Genomic DNA, 16,109 nt, shown 5'->3' with positions numbered 1-16,109 from the left:
ATTCAATGTCAAACTTGGTCTACTTCCATGCTAGACTGGGTGCATTCAATGCCAGATTGGATCCAATTGATGCACTACAAGAAAAATACTCTACAGCGACGACATCTATTGCGACGACTTTGGAGTCGTCGCTGTATGTAGGTAAAATCAATTATTTTTTTCTTAATTTATTAAAAAAATAAGCTATTGTCGTCGATGTAGGGTCGTCAACAACACACGACCAGGCCCTACAAATTTCTGATACGCATCGTCGCTGTAGGGTTCCAGGAATTTTGAGGGAACACGAGGCAGGAACTGACTCTACGATGACGACATATCATCGTTGTAGGGTCTTCATAGAAAAAAGAGGGAAATATGTTTGTCTATAGCGACGAAATGTCATCGCTGTAGGATGCTCAGGGAACTCAACTGCCCGAAGTTGGTTGCATATTTGCACCCCCTATAGTGATGACCTATCGTCGTTGTAGAGTCATCGTGGAAAAAAAAAGAGGGAAATATGTTATTCTAGAGCGACGACATGTCGTCGTAGTAGGTTAGGGAGGGAACTTAACCGCCAAGGGTCGGTTGCCTATTTTTCACTCTCTACAGCGACGACATGTTGTCACTATAGAGTCCAATTTAATCCACTGGTAAGTTATTTTGTACTCTACAACGACGACATGTCGTTGCTATAGGACCCAAAATAAAACGTGGGAACTTGAACTGCCAAAAAATTTAAGTCAAATTTCACTTCCTACAGCGACGACAGTCGTCGCTGTAGAGTGCAAAATAGCACACGAGAGTATTCGTGTACTATTCACTAATCGTCGCTGTAGGGTCTCATCGTTTGAGTGAAACGGTGCGTTTGATATCAACGACGACGTTCTCATTTCCCATAGCGACGACATGTCGTCACTATAGGATCAAGACATAAATCCCCCAACCCGAGCCTTCTTCTTCATTTTCTGCAAACACTCTGGAAAAACCAGAGCTTCTCCTCCGCCTCAAACCGCTGCACGTCACCGTAGGACGCCTCCCCAACCCATTTTTTTGTCATTTTTTCGTGAGGTTCATGAATCTATACCATACTCTTTCTATTGTGCCCTTAAAATTGTAGTTTTTTTTTTTCAATATATGGGTTGTATTTGATATAAATGGGTTTTTGTTTTTTTTTTTCTTCAGATTCCATTGGAGCCCGAGCCTGAGCTCTTGCCCTTGGATAATTCCCCAAAATGAGCCCTTAGGTATTGTTTTTAAATTTTGTATTGGTTTTTTTTGTGATTGATTAATGTATTGATAAAATGTTAATTTATGTTTTCAAATTGTGTAATTAGTTATTCTAGATAGTGTTAATTTATTCATTTATTTCAGATTTGTATGTTTTTTAATTTGATTATAATTATGTAATTAGGTATTTTAGATAATAATGAATATGTTGATGTAATTAAATGTTAATATGTTAGTTGTGTAATTTGTTAATTTAGATATATAGTGTTGAATATGTTCTTTTAATTTAATTAAATGTTGTGTTAGATATTAATTGAATATGTTTATTTATATAAATGTGAATGTGAATTGTATTTTAAAATTGTATGGTAGGGTATATTAATATAATTAGATGTTTATAATTAATATATGTATATCTCAAGACCAATAAATATAGTTTTCCAATATTGTCTCAAAACACTAAAAATCTTTTGAGCTTTCGAAAGTGCTTCAAATAGCATTTTTTATGCCTTAAACTATGCTACGGCGATCTATCACTGTCAAGTGTAGGTCTCTGAACAAGCTTTAGTTTCTTGTGTCGTGAGTCTCATGGTTCAACTTGAGACAAAAGTTATGGCCCTTTAAAGTGAGTTTGCGCGCGAACTCCTATCAAAACATTCTAAAAACTCCTAGGCCTATTCATCCATTGTCTGTCTTGCATCACTCATTTAGTAGGTGTGTTCATGAGCTCTCCAAAGCATGGTGTTGGGCCCAAAATGTTCGGCCCAAAAATCCTTTCCTCATTTATCAAATATTCAAAACGGAACGTTTTGGCATATAGAAGTTCTGAAGGTAGAAACTGTGGGTCAGAGGCGGTCCGCGCCTCTGACCCCTGAGCGAGACATTCAAAGTCGGTATTTTTGGAGGGAAATTCAGTTATTTCTCCCCCCCCCCCCCCCCCCCATTCCAGGGTTCGCTTGAACCAACTAACTGCTTTACATATTTTGTCCTATAAATATAAGATTCATAGAAGGGAAAGGGGGTCGAACTTTGAACTGACTTAAGCATCGGAGTGTCTTTCTTGCAGGTGATCCCGACGAGTCAAAGGCAAATTTCATCACCAGAATAGTGACTGAGCATCGTCCATTATTGGGAGAAGCCTCCAGATATAGAAAGACAAATTGTTGTTCCAATAATTGGCATCGTCTGTGGGAATCGAAAAATGTTTTGGCCTTAGCCACGTCGTCGAACCAAGAAATCAAGACCCCTACGAACCCAGAAATCATGCCACCAAAAGGCAACGGAGTTTCGGGCCCAGTCTCACAGAGCGTCCCTCCGGCGGACGTGAGCGACCAGATCAATAGGATGTGTCGCCCCAACCTCTGACACGCATGGGCGGACGGAAGCAGAACCCACCGGACCCGCTCAGCCAGCAGCCGAAATCCGGCCTCAACACACCACACCTCAAGCCGCGCACGATTCTCCCTCTGAAGGTCGTGTTCCCTCGATCCAATTCTTAGACAATTGGAAAGAAGACATGATGAGGGAAATGATGCAGAAGTTCTCAGATGGGCGATCAGCCTATGCCACCGAACATTTGGATCTAGTATCAAGAACCACTGAGAAATCGCCTTTCTCGGAATGGATTCAGAATGAGCCAAAGCCTCGAGACTTCATCATCCCTTCCCTGCCTGCATTCAATGGAAAGGGAGATCCACTAAACCATTTATTCCAATTTCAACAGAAGATGGAATTAGAAGCTAATAACGAAGCTATTCAGTGCAAAGTCTTTTCAACGACTTTCTCTGGGCCAGCTCTGTTATGGTCCGACAATTAAAACCCGAGTCGCTCAACAGTTTTAGTGATCTCCGACAGACCTTTTTATAGCAATACTGTGCGAACCGAGAGGCACCCAGAACAATGGTTGATCTCTATCGGATTGAACAGGGGGAGAATGAACATCCGAAAGCATACTTACAACGTTTCATTGACCTCGTGCATCAAATCCACGACGCCGATCCAATCACCGCAACAAATCTCTTCGTCAAAAGCTTGCAGGTGGTATCTCTTTTACATGAGAATCTCACCATGACGCCACCATACAACATGGCAGACGTGCAGACCCGAGCCGAGGGCGTCTTCAGGGTCTTGGAATTTTGAGAATGCGCACAGAAGAAGTCTGCACTCATCTCTGCTCCACCAACAAATAAACCTCAACCACCTGCTAGGGATGACAAGAGGAAGCGGAACCAAACAGATCACACGAAGGAAGGAAAAAGGCCAAGACAGGATCGACAGTCATCACGATACCCGTCCTTCGAATACCGTCCCGCAAGAAGTCATTTATGAAGAAAATAAAGATAGACCTATCTGGCGAGAGCCCTACAAAATTACCACTCCTTCTGACAGAAGGGATAAAAGCAGATACTGTCTCTTCCACAAAGATCACGGTCATACGATCGCTGAATGCCACAACTTGAGCAATCAGATCCAAGCCCTCATGAGGAGTGGGAGGCTTACCCAATACATTAAGGAGACGGGCAGACCAGGTGCCTCGCGGCATAATCCCGCTTCTGCCCACGCTCCACAAGCGTCAGACCCCGTGCACGCAGCCTCTGACAGCACCCAGGAGCCTCTTAAGCAAGTCCCTATGATCCACGGGAACGTATAACTCACTGACAATCAAGAGCATACAACCAAAATCCATAAAAGGATGGAAGAACGAGTGAAGCGATACAAATCATTAGGCCACGTGGTCAATCTCGTCACTTCAGAAGACAGGAGCCACCCAGCCTCTGCAATCACCTTCACCGATGATGACCTGAAGGGCGTACACCTACCCCATGATGATCCACTCGTCATTTCCCTACAGGTTGACCATTGCCAGCTGGGCAGAGTTCTGATCGACGGGGGGAGTGGGGTCGACATCCTCTTCTGGGAAGCCTTCCAGAAGATGGGTCTAGAGGAGAATCAGATCCGACCCTCCACCACGCCCATTTTGGGATTCAACAGCCAAAGAGTATATCTAAAGGGCATCGTTCGATTAACTGTGGTGGCCGCAGAACGTGCCCTGCCAGTAGACTTTCTCATTATAGATTCCACCACAAGCTACAACGCCATCATGGGGAGAAATTGGATCCACCGGATGCAGGGGGTAGTCTCAACTCTACATCAGGTGATGCGGTGTCAATCACTCAACGGGCACTACACCGTCGACATCAATGGCTGCCAGAAGCAGGCCAAAAAGTGCTTCCTTACCTTGAAAGAAATAAATAGCTTTGGTGTTGCTTCTCATTACAACTCCCCCGACAAATATCAATTACAGCAGGACCTACCAGCATGCCTAAAAGGAATCGATCTAGAGGAAGACCAAGAAAAACCCCTAGTTACGCTAGATACCTTAGAACAAGTGGGTCTAGACGACGCTGATCCCTCTAAGACAGTGCTGGAAAGTACCAAGCTCTCCGAAGAAGAAAGACAGACCCTCATACAATTTCTCAAGACCAGAATGAAAAATTTCACCTGGTCTCCACATGACATACCCAGAATAGACCCCTCCGTCATGAGTCACAGCCTAAATATCTCCAACAATTTCCCACCTGTCAAGCAGAAGCAGAGGAGGTTCGCTCCAGAGGTGAATCAAATCATACAAGAGGAGGTCCAACGGCTCCTGAACACAGGGGCAATAGAAGAATGCTTATATCCCAGTTGGCTTGCCAACCCCGTCGTGGTCCCAAAGAAGAATGGGAAAAAGAGAGTCTGCATAGACTACACAAATTTAAACAAAGCATGTCCCAAAGATAACTACCCTCTGCCTAAGATCGATCAAATGATAGACGCCACGGCAGGATATGAAAGAATGAGCTTCCTCGACGCTTACTCTGGATACAATCAGATCCCCATGAAATCAGAAAATCGGATTCACACGGCTTTCATAACAGAAGGTGGTTTATATTGCTACAAAGATATGCCCTTCGGTCTAAAGAATGCAGGCGCAACGTACCAAAGGCTGATGCACAAGCTGTTTTCCTCATTGCTCGGGAGAAATATGGAGGTTTATATTGACGACATGGTCATCAAGTCCAAACCAAGTTCTTCACATATAGACGACTTGATCGAGTGCTTCGACATCCTTGATGTTTATAAAATGAAATTAAACCCCTTTAAATGTGTCTTTGGGGTGTCCTCTGGACAGTTCTTGGGGTACGTCGTCAGTCAGAGGGGCATCGAGGCAAACCCAACACAGATTGCGTCCCTCTCAGAAGTCAAAGAGCCCCGAACCATCCGAGACATACAGGCTCTGACAGGCAAAGTAGTAGCATTAAGTCGATTCATATCACGAATGTCTGACCGCTGCCAGCCCTTCTTGCAGTGCATAAAGAAATCTACCAACACCACCTGGGGACCAGAGCAAAGAAAAGCGTTGGAAGAATTGAAAACTTATTTGAGCTCCCCTCCTATATTGAGCTCCCCCATAGCTAATGAATATTTATTCTTGTACTTGTCTGTCTCACAATTCGCTGTGAGTTCTGTTCTCTTCCGAGAAGAAGCCAATCTTCAGAAGCCAGTGTTCTACTGCAGCAAGATGCTCCTGGACACTGAAACTCGTTACAGTATGATGGAAAAGTTGGCACTCGCACTCCTTACGGCAAAGAAGAAGTTACGACAATATTTTGAAAGCCACACCATCATTGTATATACGGACTATCCATTAAAGCAAGTATTGAGTAAGCCCGACCTCTCTGGAAGGTTATCTAAATGGGAAATTGAGCTAGGGACGTACGATATTCAGTTCTCGCCACGAAAAGCAAAAAAAGGACAGGTACTAGCTGACTTCCTGGTTGAAATTCAGTCGTTCACTCCTGACACTCTACCAGAACTGTTAGAGTCAGAAGATCAATGAGTGTGAACAATGCATACTGATGGAGCATCCAATTCCCAAGGGGCTGGTATTGGCATCATATTAGAGGCTCCCTCGGGCCTCAAAATCGAAGAAGCCATTCGTTTAGAGCAATCCATGACAAATAATGAAGCAGAATATGAGGCATTAATCTATGGTTTAGAACTAGCACGAGAAATGGGCATCCAACGTCTAAATGTCAGAGGAGACTCACAGCTTATGATAGAGCAAGTGGCTGGAAATTTCGATACTAAAGCACCCCATCTGGCTAGCCTTCTACAGAAGGTAACTAACTTGCGATCACATTTTCACCAGTTCAAACTCATACAAGTACCTAGGGAGCAAAATCAGAAGGCCCATACCCTTGCCAAATTAGCCTCTGCAGGAGGTTGCACACGCCAGTCCTCCATATCTATAAGCCAATCAAGCAAAGACATGGAAGTCTATTCAACCTCATCAGAACCTGAATGCTGGATGGATCCAATCATAAGATACTTGTCCACCTCCGAACTCCCACCTAATCCAAAATATGCAAAACTTCTGCGCCTTCGGGCACAACGTTATTCCATAATCCATGGGACGCTGTACCGCAAGTCCTTCAACGGCCCCTACCTACGGTGTTTGCGTCCATCAGAAGCTAAAAAATTGCTAGAAGAAATACATGAAGGGACATGCGGAAATCACACAGGGGGACGGAGTCTGGCACACAAAGCACTTACAGCAGGGTATTACTGGCCATACATGATGATAGAGGCACGTGACTATGCCAAAAAATGCGACAAATGCCAACGATTCACACCCACCATCCATCAACCTGCTCAAACCTTACACTCCATCGTTGCACCTTGGCCTTTTGCAAAATGGGGTATGGATGTGGTAGGTGAACTACCTAAGGCTGCTGGAGGAAGACGGTATGCTCTTGTAGCCACTGATTACATCACGAAATGGGTTGTGGCTGAGGCTTACGTCACGGTCAGCAAAACAGACACTATGTCCTTCATCTGGAAGCATATCATATGTCAATTTGGGATACCGTGGGAGATAGTCGAGGACAATGGAACTCCGTTCCAAAATGCGAAGGTACAAGAACTATGTGACACATACAAGATCAAGCTTAGCTTTGCCTCTATCACTTACCCACAAGGCAACGGTCAAGCAGAGGCTTCCAACAAAGTTATCTTTGCCAACATTAAGAAGAACTTAGAAGACAAAAAAGGAGCATGGGCAGAAGAATTACCGAAAGTGTTATGGGCATATAGGACAACAAAAAGATCCTCCACGGGAGAATCTCCTTACGCCATGGTATATGGAACAGAGGCCATCATCCCAACAGAAGTCGGCCTACCTACACTTCGGACAGAGATCGCATCTGATCAAACAACAAACAACATTCAACTACTGCACAACCTAGACCTTCTAGAAGAAATACGTACGGTGGCACAATTACGACTAGAAAATTATCAAAAGGCTGCAGAGCGCTACTACAACAAAAGAGTCCACTCACGCACATTTCGGGAAGGCGATTGGGTTCTGCGCAAAGTCACAGGCAACAAGAAGAAGCTAGAACCTAATTGGGAAGGGCCTTTCGAAATCATAAAAATACTAGGTAGATGGTCTTACACCCTAAAGAACGTACGTAACAGAAAAGTCGTACCCCGTACTTGGAATTCAATGTCTTTGAAACAATATTATTGTTAATAGTTGTACTGTGCAATTCCAAAGTAATACAATAACTTTCCATTTTTTCACATTCTTTTAAATTTCTCTTGTATATTCAATCTCTTGACATTGTTGTCCACCATATTACACCAAGCCAGACACGTGACAATTAACTTTTCACTCGAAAGGTTTCCTCAATTATATCCCCACCTACCCTTGTTCAAAAATAACATTATTCACGTGCACTCAAAAACCACCTACCACAATGGCTATAAATAAACAATTATCTGAATGCTCGAAGTTGCAAACCTCCCCTAGCAATACACCGTATGTCTTTAATCTCAATACATACGTTACCCACACCTACACTCCAATAAACAAAAAGCAATAATAATGCACAGTGAGGATCACACCCCGCACATTGGCACCAGACTGAATCTCAGCAGATCGTGGCAGCAAGGCCACTACACACAATCTGCGTACACGATCCTACCGCCTCTGCCGTTTCACTGGATTTTGTACCGCATTCTAATTTGACTTGACTAAGCTCACAGGGAGCTACAGCCAGCCATTTCGCAGTCTAATCTGCCCTGACTACGCCGATTTGGCCGCCCAACGGAGGTGCACTGCAAACCCTACCCTCTTACCCGCATAGGAGGAGCACCTTCTGCTGTCTACTCTGCCCTGACTATCACAGCAGATCCATCAACTGTCATGCTTTGGATTCCTCACCAGTGCACACTAGCTGGTTTGGCAATCCAAGGCTGGGAGGAACTTTTCCCGCAGTCGCACCCATATCCTACACGATGGGTGCCTCTGACAGGATACACGGCAGCCCAAGCAAGCCATCACTATACTACACGGTATGGGTGCATTGGAAAGATACCTGCCTCACAATCTTGACCTCTTTGCATCTACTTCGACGCCCAACTCTACGCTTTGCCCCCCGTGTTCGGTCTGAATCACATTAACCCCTCTGACCTCATGGGAAAGTTTCAGTCTCCAGAGGCCGAACCCGTTCCGATCAAGACCACTACAAAACTCCCTACGATAATGACAACGCCGCAGGAGTACAACACTTTTATCAATGTAACTTAAATTGGCAGATGCTAAGCATGGGCACACATATTTGCTCAATTCCTTTCTCAATAAACAAAAATGAATATTTGTACTATGCACGATCAGAAGGCGACGTGTACTCAAAAATGGCAATAAATCAGAAGTTGTTATTTATAAATTATGTTACATTAACGACAATATTAATTCCTGATTTCTTAATTGATCTATTCTCTATGCACAACTATTTTCTTGCCCATAATTAATCCCATTCAATACGACGCATGTACTCTTCCATCATACTCTCTAGCTTCGGATGGCCTAACCCATAGCGTTCACACGATATATAGTACGGGATGCCACTTCTGATAAGCTCTTCCATAGCCCACGTTGAGTAAAGCCACTGTGGGTTGTCAAAGATTCTCCTCAAAAAGGGAACCTTCGTCCACTCAAGGTGCTCACCTGCAACAACAATGTTGTCAGCTCCAACCCATCACCAAAACACCAAGATGGATCGTTCACACAACACTTAACTGGGCATTCTCTCCCACCATCTGTATAATCTTTCGCTGTATCTCGCACTCAATGGCCTGAAGGGTCTATGAAGCTTCTGATCCGAATAAACCATATGACTCTCACCTGTCATCATGCCTTCAATTAAGTTCTAAACGACAACGAACACATCCAATACACAAACCAAGACAGCCAACAGGAAACAAAGCTCTATTTGTATTGATAATTTGCTCTATTACAATCATCTACATACTAGCGGCCAAAAGAGCCCAAAGAATGCATATACAGAAATTAATTCAAAGCAAAACATGACAGAATTTAACAAAATGATAGTGTGTCGTTCATTCTACGACACCTCTTTCACCATCTGGCTTGGCCTCTGCAACAGGCGCAGATTCTGCTGCCTTCTGATCAGACGCCACATTGACAACACTATCTTCAACAGCTTCCCCGTTGGCATTATACATCGACCCCAGCGCGTCGCCCCTCAACTTCAACTTCTCCAGATGACACGGCGGATAGAAAATCTGCAGATCCCCAAGTTCATTCAAATACTTGTTGACATCATACTCTCCTATTTTTACATCGACGCTTTTACAATACATCTCCAGTTTTGCCCATTTCTCCTCTGGGGTCTGCTTCTTATTGCGTAATGCCAGATCCAGATACTTCGCAGTATCTACCTCAGCCACCCTCACAAGTTTACGTTCGGTGATCTCGCGATCTCGAATGCGTTTCCTTGTGGCTTCAATCGCCGCCTCTGCTGCCCTCTGCAAAACCAAAAACATTATGAAATCAGCACACGTGTTTTATGGGCCCATTAATTTTCTAATACATTAATAACAAAAGAAGAGTCGCATACCTCTGCCATCTCCTCCAACTGCTTCTTGGTTTCGGTCACCGCCTATTCTGCTTCCTTCAACTTCTTCCCTAAATGAAGTTCAGCCTCCAACTTCTGCTTCCTGGCGTCCGCTGCGCTGGCCTCAAGATCATTTGACCTTCGCTCCATCTCTTTTTTCTCTTTTTCTAAGATCTCCTTATCAGTCTGCAACGACACTATATCCTCTTCAAGGTCGTTCATCATACTGCTAAGCTTCTCCATGCGGGCTTCATGCTGAACACAGACTTTATTTTTCTCCATCCACTTATTGGTCATATCCACCAAGTCAGCTTTCAGTTTGTCTTACTCTACTTCGAGTCCGACAGTGCCTACCAGCTTCTCCTCTATGTCAGTCACCCTCTTTTTTACCTCTGGCAACTCTGTTTCTAACCTCTTGATGGCCTCCACAAGCACGTCCCGATTCGCCTCGGCCATCTTTCTCCCTGCCCACTCCTCTTCTAATTTCGCCATCTGCTCTACTAGTTTAGAGCCATTCTGTATAGCCGCCGCATATTCCCGCCTTGCAGCAGACGCGCACACATAGCTCTGTGACAAAACAATTACGCCCATTAAATATAACATCATACACATATCACGAGATATAACAAGGCCTGATTTTTTAACCAACTTACCATCCAGATGTGGTCTGATACTTGCTGCAGCAAGTCACCTTGCCCGCTCAAGGATCCAATTGCTTTTGTAGGTAGATGGGGTCTGCTTATGCGTAACATTTCCTCCATAACTTCAGTAGACGCAGAAGGGCCATATTCTGACATTACTCCTGTTCTGTCACTTGCTTCTCCCCCTGCAGATGCAGCCGCAGAAGCAACGGGGGCAGCTGGCTTCTCACCTTCTGCTAACGTCGATACCATAATGCTATCAGACGCCAATGCAATTGTCCTCACACTAGAAGAATACGTCTTCGAAGGGCGTGTAAACAAGCTATCATCTTCACCCAAATCACTTGGGAGGTACACCGGCGTCTACACGGCAGAAGACGTTAGCTGCTCTAAGAAAGCGCTAGAAGATTCAAAAGTGCTAGTACCCTTCAGAGACACAACAATGACATCTCCTGGATGAGACTCAGAAGCAGTAGGCGATAATAAGGAAACGTCAACACTGAGAGTGTCAACACCTGTTACTTCGACAGCCCCTGATTCTTGACACCCAGGGGTAGTTTCAGATACAACGGTCTTACTTGGCTCAACTAGCAGAGGAGGGGTATCCGCAAAATCCTCTCCGAAGGCATCCTCTAGAAGCTTGTTCTTACGAGAGGCAGAAGAAGGACGTCTCCCCTCTGAGCCACGCTTATGGCCTATGTCAGACCCTTCAGCCAAAGCAGAAGCAGAGGGTAATGCCTCTGACGGCTTCATACAAACAACAGGAGACTTCACCTCAACTAGTAAGCCACCCTGCACTCTATCTCCAGTCACCACGCCTGATAATTTGGACGGAGAAGAGGAAACGCCCTCTGCGTGAGCCACCCCTTCTGAGCCTGCCGCCAAGGAAGACCCAATTGCGTGTGAAGTAGGAGACGCCCTAGGTAAATGTCCAACGGGGGCAGATCCTCGTGGCTTCTTGCACAACGAGAGAGCCCAGCCCGTTGGTAATTTACCTGGGGTAAGTTTGGGGATTGCAAAGGGAGATCCTTAAGCAGTGGAGACAGAACCTTTCGGGATCCGAAGCTTGGACGAAATGCACTTCCCGTCGTCCGAATCTTCACCAGAGGATTCCTCATGCTCCTTTCTTTTTCCTAAAGCCTCTGCAGGCAAAGGCACTTGATGGAGAGGCTAAATTGGGAGAGCATCAGAAGGCGTGGACGATCGCCCTTGAATGCGAGAAGATCTACGCGATAAGCTGGACTTATCAGGGGATGACTCTGCAGCAGGAGCTAGACCAGAACCCTATTTCTTTTTGCCTTCTGGGACCCCTTGACGTTTGGTGCATGCGACATAAATCTCAGAACACGCCCTTTCACACTCGGTCTTCGACAGAGACAGAGTTAAGGGAGTAGGAGGAGATTTCTTCATAAAAGCCCCCAGCTGCTTCACACATGCTGCTGTGATTTTGCTAACGGTCATATCCCCCTTTTGCGATCTAACTCGCACAGCGCCAAGATCAACTCGATCCACGAAGCAAAGCCGAGTCATAATTTGCATGCAGTAGGGGTTCAGCACACCCCTAATACTAATGGCGTTCTCCTTAGATTCATGCAGAAACCCCTTCTCTGTCAGCATGCTCTGCCGTTCAGGACTCATACTAACCTGAGGCCAAGAAAAATCTGATGCAAAGAACCAAAACAGTAATACACAGAGTTAAACTAGCAGATAATCATCCGGATATGATTAGTTTACATTAAAATCAATAAGGAACAGAATGAAAAATGTGACTCACCTTTTATAAACACCCTGGCCAAAGGAAAAATTTCCTGAGGCAGGAATTCAGGATACCACGCTCCTCCAACAACAAAGAAGTATTTATCCCAATTTCGATGGGAGCTATCGAAATCGGTGAAGATTGTCCGATCCTTTTTGGGAGAGAGGTAGAAGGTTTTCCAAGGCTTTCCCTCCATCGCCTTGTTCGTAGACTTGGTGAAGCACGCGTAAATGTCGTCCGATTGAATGTTGACATTCCTGAGGCTCCCTATCATCTGAGCCCCGACTATAGACTGAATAGCATTTGGGAGAAATTGCGAAATGTGAGCCCCAGAGTTTGAAATTATCTGAATAAGCAGAGTCGGGAGAGGGAAGCGGAGCCATTCGATATGTCTCAGACTCATGACGATCTCGGAAGGCTTCACTACGTCCTTAAATCGCCATTCTCGAAGCTCAGCATCCGAGAGCATCCTCACCGTGACATTGTCAGGAATGTCGAACGATTTGCGCATGCGTTCGAACGCATTCTTGTATCCATCACGATCCAAAGGCTCGGGAGATGAACGAGAAGACATTATTACACAGAATGAGACGATTGTCGAAGGATTGAACTGAAAGAAATCTCTAGGGTTTCTTCGGAGCTTCTCTCTGGAAGTTGGAATAAAGTTTGGAAATTTGAATGAAAATTATTTTAAAATAAAAACTATTTAAATGAAAGGTAAAATTCTGAACCAAACGCTTCACTCGATAACTGTGTTTGCATTGAGTGTAACTTTTCAGGTAATCAAATGATCGTGCACCCACGGATTACCTCGGTTTACGGAGAATGACGGCTCTAGGTGAACTTTTTGGTGTTGAAGAGTCGGCCCAAGATTCTAACAGATTAGCACACCTCGCCTATCCGAAGCTTGGGCCAGGGGGCATCTGTTGGGCCCAAAATGTTCGGCCCAAAAATCATTTCCTCATTTATCAAATATTCAAAACGGAACGTTTTGGCATATAGAAGTTCCGAAGGCAGAAGCTGTGGGTCAGAGGCGGTCCGCGCCTCTGACCCCTGAGCGAGACATTCAAAGTCGGTATTTTTGGAGGGAAATTCAGTTATTTCTTCCCCCCCATTCCAGGGTTCGCTTGAACCAACTAACTGCTTTACATATTTTGTCCTATAAATATAAGATTCATAGAAGGGAAAGGGGGTCGAACTTTGAACTGACTTAAGCATCGGAGTGTCTTTCTTGCAGGTGATCCCGACGAGTCAAAGACAAATTTCATCACCGGAATAGTGACTAAGCATCGTCCATTATTGGGAGAAGCCTCCAGATATAGAAAGACAAATTGTTGTTCCAACACATGGACTATTCCTTTCATATCATTAACATATTCAAATACGAGCTCTAATAATGTCTTATATTTTCCTTGTTCAATGTTTTCACATGTTTCATAGACACATGTAGCACTTTCTTTATAGTGTCACAATTTTGAAGCTCGGAGTCTTCACTTCTAATGACCTTGTAAGCAAATTCTAACCTAAATTTGTCATTAAAGTAGCTACTTATATGGTGAATATCATGAGATATTCAGGTTTTCGTTCTTGTCAGTCTTGATCTTTAGGATTTAGTATATTGATGACTGTGTATTATATGCATCATTCATGGTTCTTTTATCTTGTTGTGGTGTGTTTATCTCAAGTTTTTATGTGGATTTGATGTGCTATCTTAAAGTATGCATGCATAAGCTTAATTAATAATTTTGGTACCAACTTAGAGCTTTAAGCCTAATTTCGACTATGATCCCATCATTTTCTTGAAGAACTCATAAAAGTAAAGTTGTAGTTCTCTTTATCTACTTTCTACACCATTTTGAATCATTGCACTTTTGGAGTTCGGATAAAATGTTATGCTTGTTTTACCGAGCAAGGTTGAATTAAGAAGAAATGAGTTCTAGGCAACAATGTGTCGCCCCATAGGCAACAATGTGTCGTTAATACCCACAAAACTCGAGATTTTATCATTTTTTCACACGTTTTTCATTCAAATTCAAAGAGGAGTCAGATGAGGAAGTTTCTAGAAGGTAGGATACGCCCAAAAGTAGGCATGGCAAAATGGGGCGGTGAGGCGGGGCGGGGCGAGGCCCCGACCCGACGGGGCATCTTTGCCCCAGTAAAAACGGGGCGGAATTCGGGGCGGGGCGGGCCCCGCTATGAATTCAAGCGGGGCGGGGCAGCCCCGTCCCGCTACGAATTTAAACGGGGCAAGGCCGCCCCGCCTCAAATTTTTTTTTTTCTATACTCTAACCTAATTATCTCATGCTACTTATATACATAGTAAGTAAAATTGACATTTTATATGTAGTTTATAATATTTTTAATTCTATATAAACTATTATAAATATTGAAAAATATGTTTTATATAATTCATCCTCATTCTTGTATTTATTTTGAAAATTTTAAAATAAAAAATATATATATAATATTTGATGGTGTAGTAACCAAGTGTAAAATATAAAGATTACAATAAAAAATAATATTTAAGTTTGGGGAAAATTCTAAAATTATAATTTAATGTTTCTTAAAAAAAAAAAGTTAAATGGGGCAGGGCAGACCCGCCCCGATTAAGCCGGGGCGGGGCGACCCGCCCCACTCCATCCCTACCCAAAAGTCTTATATATAAAGATAGAGAAACACAATTTAAAGGAGGACAAACACATCGAAGAGATTACATCAAAGTCGTTCTAGAGTAGTTTTAAACTATTATTCATTTTTCTTTTCAAGATATTGAACAATATATTGAGTTTATGAAGAGTGATTAATTTCCTCAGTTGTTCGAGTTTAAATTGATCTTTCAGTGTGAAGTTGATTTTAGATCTTTATTTCTCTTGTGTTTGATTTATTGTTGCAATATTTATGATTCATGATTATATAATGCTTTACATAACATCAAAAAATAAAATTAAAAAAGAAGTTAAATAGCCTTCTTTATTGTAAATCATGACTTCATATGCGAAAATCATCACTCAATTATAATCAAAGATTACATGAAGTATATTCAATTAGTGCAGTTTAATAATTAAGTATATTATTAATTTATAGTAAAAATTACCACTAATTGCACTCATTATTTCGAAAGTAAAACACAAAGACATATTATATGCATTATAAAAGTAAAGCTTCATTACATTTTCTTTTTCACCATTTGGACGTATCAGTAATATATTAATACAAAAGCCGTAAATAGAAAAATAACGAAACTTAATCATATATATTTTTATAGAAAGAAAGAAAGAAAAAAAGTAGAGCAAAGCTAGGGATGACAATTTTACTAGAAAAACTCACTTATTCATGAGTACTTATTTTGATGGGTATGGTATTACCCGATAAATTAGGGTTTATGATAGGATGAGGATATAAAAACATGTACCTGATGCGGGTATATGGTAGGGTATGGGTATAGGTGTACCCAATCCTACTACTCTACCGAATTATATGTGTATATATTTTTATAGTTATTTGCATGTTTATATGTAATTTTTTATGAATAAATTTGAA

Source organism: Humulus lupulus, chromosome 2 (genome assembly GCF_963169125.1).
Source record: "Humulus lupulus chromosome 2, drHumLupu1.1, whole genome shotgun sequence".
Classification (NCBI taxonomy): Eukaryota; Viridiplantae; Streptophyta; class Magnoliopsida; order Rosales; family Cannabaceae; genus Humulus; species Humulus lupulus.
Note: the sequence above shows the minus strand (reverse complement) of the source record.